The following is a 5463-nucleotide window of genomic DNA, read 5'->3' on the forward strand; positions in this document are numbered from 1 at the left end:
TATATATGTACATATAATTCATATATATATATATATATATATATATGAGTAAGCATAGAAACCTTGGAACAATATATGTGCTTACTTTTATGTTCTAGTCCAACATGAAATTTAAATATGGATGGGTAACTTTCTTTTTCTCTTTTAAGTCTGAGACTGAGACTAGAACCTGGCACTTTCCTCATTGACTGGCATTCTACCGATGGAGCCACACCTTCAACCCCTGATTGGTAAGTTTGAGAACTTAATATGTTTAAAAACTTTTAGTTTGGAAAATCACCAGCATAGACTAAAGAAAAAAAAATAGCTTAGCAAGATCTGGGCTGTCATCCGTTTGTAGCATCCATCATAGAAATCAAGTGTGATCATAATATATCAAGAGCATTTACAAATCAATAAGATGAAGGCTGATTACCTTTGTCAAAATAGTGGGTAAAAGACACAAATGGTAATTTGCAGTTTCCAAGATGTGGGAAAATATGTTTCCAACTAAGGAAATAAAAATGGAAACAAGACGCATTTACTATAAATTTGGTGTTCCCAAAGAGGCAGGGCAAACACTTCAAGCAAAGGCCACCCTAAAGTGTATGGGGAAACTTGAGTTCACTGATGTTAGCTGGAACAAATGTTGTGGAGCATGAACAATGTCAAATCTCTGGACCCACATTAATCTCTAAATAAATTTTATTTCCTTGAGCCTTCCCTTCCTGTCTCCTTTAGGAAACAATACTCAGATTTACAGCCATGTAAATGGATGGCTTTTTTTGCCTCCACATAGATTTTATTGTGCATCTGCAGTGGGGGTTGGGTCTGTATTAAAAGGAAAGATTTGTTTCTACCACTTCCTATATATGCAGTAATTGCAATTCTTTTTGACCAATTTGTAGAAAAATTGAAGTCAAGGCTAGGAATTTTCCCCCTTTTTATTTTTCTTTCCATTCCAAAAATTACACCAGAACTTATTCTTGAGGTGTAGGTGTGTGTGTGTGTGTGTGTGTGTGTGTGTGTGTGTGTGTGTGTGTGTGTGTGTGTGTGTGCCAGCACTGTGGTTTGAACTCAGTACCTCACACTTGCTAGACGTGGTGTTCTTCCACTTAAGCCAGGGGCCTCCAGCTCCTTTGTGCACTGGTTATTTTCCGGGTAGGGTCTCACTCTATGCCTGGCCTGGCCTGGCCTGGGTTGTCCTCCTGCACGTATTGCCTGTGTTGCTCGGGATGCCTAGTGTGTACAACCATGCCTATCCATTGTGCTTCCTCTTTGGCTGGGATTACACATATGTGCACCACCACACTCAGCCACTGGTCAAGATGGGGGACTCAGACTCTTCTGTCCTGGTTTGTCTTGAAATTTGATCCTCTTGTTCCCACTTCCCAAGTAGCTGGAATAACAGGTGAGTCAGTCACCATGGTCAGCCCTGCATATGCTTTTAAAAAATATTCAATTTCATAAAAAAAACACCACACAAGACATCTATCCTCTGGCCTGTTTAAAAACTGACACCATGCCCTGTTTTCTCCTGATGCTGGTTTGTAGCCTCATCCTGAAACCGGCCAAGATCTTGGTTGCTCAGGCCAACCTCGGCCATGAACCACATTAGCATCTGGTCCTGTAATGATGGCAAAATTCTTGTGTTTTAAAACACAACAGAGAAGAGCACTCCCTGTCCCTGTGTTCCCACCTGCCACAGGCAGGAACATTTGCTCCTCCAGAGTCTTTTGTGGCTCATTTCCCAGGGACACATTCAGGCAGGCAGGCAAGCTTCAGAGCCTGAAGAGTACACATCCTTGTTCAGGAGAAGTGCCGGAGGTTAGGAAGTGCCCCCACTTAAAGAAAGGAACAGAAGATAGTAGGGAGAGGACTGACTGGGTTTGCCATCGTTCTCTCCCTGTCAGCAGAGACACAGGATGCACTTCAGTCGGATTTGCTGCAGAGGCAAACGCTGTCTTTCTCACTCAGCTTTCCTCAGACATTTTAAACTTTTTAGTTGGAAATAAGAAAAGTGAACTCAGAGCCTAGGTGCTGTCTCTGCCCGAGGCAAGTGCTCTACCTCTTGAGCCACAGCTAATTGGAGATAAGTGCCTGGGCTGGCTTTGAACCAAGGTCCTCAGATCTTAGTCTCCTGAGTAGCTGGGATGCCAGGTGTGAGGTACAAGCACCCAGCAGCCATCTCCACTGCATTGCTCTGTTCTTTAGGCACAGATTATACAGGACAATGTAGTGAAGAGCTCACAGTACAAATCGCACTTCTTCCTTGTTATCTTCTTAAAGCTCTCACAAACACGCAGGTTCTGGGCTAGGTGTGGTGACATATAGCTGTAGTCTCAGCTACTCAGAAGGTAGAGACAGGAGGATATTCAGTGTTAGGCCAGCAGGGGTAAATGGCACACATGGCAGTTATGAGTTATTTGTTTTATTAGTATAGCTCTGTTGAATTCCTTCTTCCTCCCTCCTTCCCTCCCTACCTCCCTTCCTCCCTCCCTTCCTCTCTTCCTTCTTTCTTTCCTTCCTTCTTTCCTTCCTTCTTTCCTTCCTTCTTTCCTTCCTTCCTTCCTTCCTTCCATCCTTCTTCTCTCTTTCTCTCTTGTCAGTTTTGGGCCATGACTGTCCCTTAGCTCCTCAGCTCAAGTTGAGTACTCTACCACTTGTGCCATAGCACCACTTCCAGTTTTCTGGAGATTCACTAGAAATAAGAGTCTCAAGGACTTTCTTGCCCTGGCTGGCTTTGAAGCTCGATCCTCAGATGTGAGCCTTCTGAGTGGCTAGGATTACAGGTGTGACATACCACCCCCCAGATTCTTGAGTTTATTTCTCATTTCCCCTAAGCAATTGATTAAAACACATTTTCCTTCAGGAAGTTAGGATCCCTCTCTTGAAGTTCCTATCTCTCTTACACTGAAAAACCATGTTGATCTGGTCAGAGTCTGATGTTGCTCTTTACAGACACACGGTGGCGCTGTTGACCTTACGTCCACCTCCTCTCAGGTTGGGCAGGCCCAAAGTCCCAGGGATACCATGGGGAGCATCTGAGGACCAGCCAGAGCTCTGTCCCCATGAGTGGTGTCATAGCCCTTGTGGTTCAGCCATTCCCACAAGTGGCATAGTTAGAGCACAGCTGTCTTGGAGCAAGCCTTTCAGGTCCGCATCTATCCTTACTCTCAGAGAAGGCCCTGGGCCTCTTCTATCCCCCTAGCTCTCCTGACCCCTGGGTCAAGGTGGGGGGGGTTAGCCCCTGGAGGACCTTGGAGACCACCTGGGTCTCTCTAGCACGTGGTTCTGAGCATGGGACACTTGCTGGCCTGGCTTGTGTTCTTCTGGCAATGAACGGGGCTCTGTTCTTCCTTGCATTTCCAGCAACGCAGATATTGGAAGCAGTAGAAGGACTGTTGGGAGCCTGGAAGGCCTCCACAAAGCCTGGGGACAGGAGCATGCCTGGGGCCTGGCAAAGCCCAGCCTGCAGGCCCATCTTGGCTTGGACACTCTGAGTCCATCAATTTAACTCTCCACACTGCTGCCATTGATTTTAATGTGTCTCTACACTAATTAGATGTGTTATCACTAATCTTTCGTAATCACCACAAGGAGCTGGTGGAAAGTCTCTGAGATTTCAATCTACATTAAAAATAAGAAACATTATCACCTCTGGGAAAATGAAAAAAAAAGCACATGTAATTTTAATGTTTAAATCAATGAAGCTGTCCGGCTTCTCTTTTGTGCTTGTATCAGAGGAATTCATAAATATCCTATTCAAAGTTCTTCCTGTCCCTCTGATTCCCCAGGGCTGAGGGCTGACTTTTGGTGTCAGATGGGAGCTAAGCAGATGAATGTCAATAGCACACTCTTGTGGGGGGGCTAGGATGGACTTGGGGGTTGACAGGGGTGGGTGGTGGTCTCACTCCTTTATTTTGATTTCTGTTGATTCTTATCCAAAAAGCCTTTGAAAGGTGAGAAAGGAGGAGAGAAAAATCCTTTCTTCTTTAATTAATCTGTCTTTCGAATGGTTAGATCACCAAGTTTGATTGCCAAACAACCGGCCTGCCCCAGGCAGATTAGATCATGTAGGTGCAGACAGGGAGGGAGAGTTAACCAGCATGCTAACCAAGGACCCTGCCTTTGGGAATGTGGAGAAAAGAGATGATGTTCAAATGCAGAGAAGCAGAAGCAACTCCAGCACATTCTCTCTCGAACAATTGGAATGAGAATGTATAGATACGGAAGAGAGAGGAGCTTGTTTTTAATGTGCTGCAGATATGACAGGCTATAATTTGGAACATCTCTGATCAGAAACAGAGATGACATGTAGCCAGGTACAGGGTGGTGGGGGGAGGAGCCGGAGGAGGAAAACACATTCTCTCTGCCATAGCCAAGCTGGCACAGGCCATGGAGACAACTGGTGCCCACTGGGTGCTGTTGTGTGCCACAACTGCAGAGGCAGGCTGTATTCGCACAACTCCAGTGTGTGTGGAGGAACTGTCGTCAGCTCCAAGTGAGACAGCTGGGGAAGAATACGCTGATCCACTCTCCCTGCTTGCCAGGGAGCTCCCAGCTCAGATCTGGTGAGACCTCAGCTGCTGACTTGGTGGCAGGAGGGTGAGGTTTGTGGTGTGCTCCTAGTTTGTCTGGAGATGAGAGGCAGCTGTTGTGAGGATGGGGCCTTCCTGAGGCTCCCAGGAAGAAATTCCTGGCTTTCTAAAGAGATACAGGTGGACCTGTTGCAACAATGAGAAGTACAAGTTGTCATGTCCAAAACAAGCTTTACAACGTTGGTGCAGGGGGGAGGGGAAGAGGGGGGAATGAGAAGGATTGGTATTGGGGGGAGGGGAGAGGCTGGGAAGGGATGTGAAGGGTAAACAAAGGAGGAGGCTGCAATGCTTGGTAAGAAATGTACGCATTATCCTGCCCACATAATTGTAACTCCTCTGTACAGTATGTTCACAAATAAAATAAAATTAAATTTAAAAAATTTTAAAAAAATAAAGAGAGAACAGACCTGGGCTGGCATACTTGCTCTGCTTTGCTATGTGCAGTGAGGAAAATGATGGAGAAAAACACATTCAAGAGTTTATTATAGAGACAGTGAGTCGGCTGCAGGGAACGCCGGCCTGGCTGAGATTTTTCAGGTCGGGATCAGGTGAACCGTCCCTCACTGAGTGTGAACTGATAGGAAGCTTTATCGACAGGTAGAACTTACGCCCCTGGTGTGCAACTGCGCATGTCCAGGTTTGCTGTGACTGCTCATGTGCAGTTAGTAGAGCTAGACTGGCCCCCTGCCAAGGCTTCCGGACACCATGAGGCCTAGGAGTCACTGTAGGTCACTGTCCTGTGTTGGCACTCCGGCCTAGGGGTCACTGCAGGTCACCATCCTATCCCACACTGGTGAGGGGCTCTGCTTCTTCGGGGAACCTTGGCCAAGGGGACTAGGGAACAGGCCGTGTAGCCTCAGGAATCCTGACTCCCTTTTGATGG

The sequence above is a fragment of the Dipodomys merriami genome, unplaced genomic scaffold (genome assembly GCF_024711535.1).
Source record: "Dipodomys merriami isolate MVZ:Mamm:240054 unplaced genomic scaffold, mDipMer1.0.p SCAF_426, whole genome shotgun sequence".
Taxonomy (NCBI): domain Eukaryota; kingdom Metazoa; phylum Chordata; class Mammalia; order Rodentia; family Heteromyidae; genus Dipodomys; species Dipodomys merriami.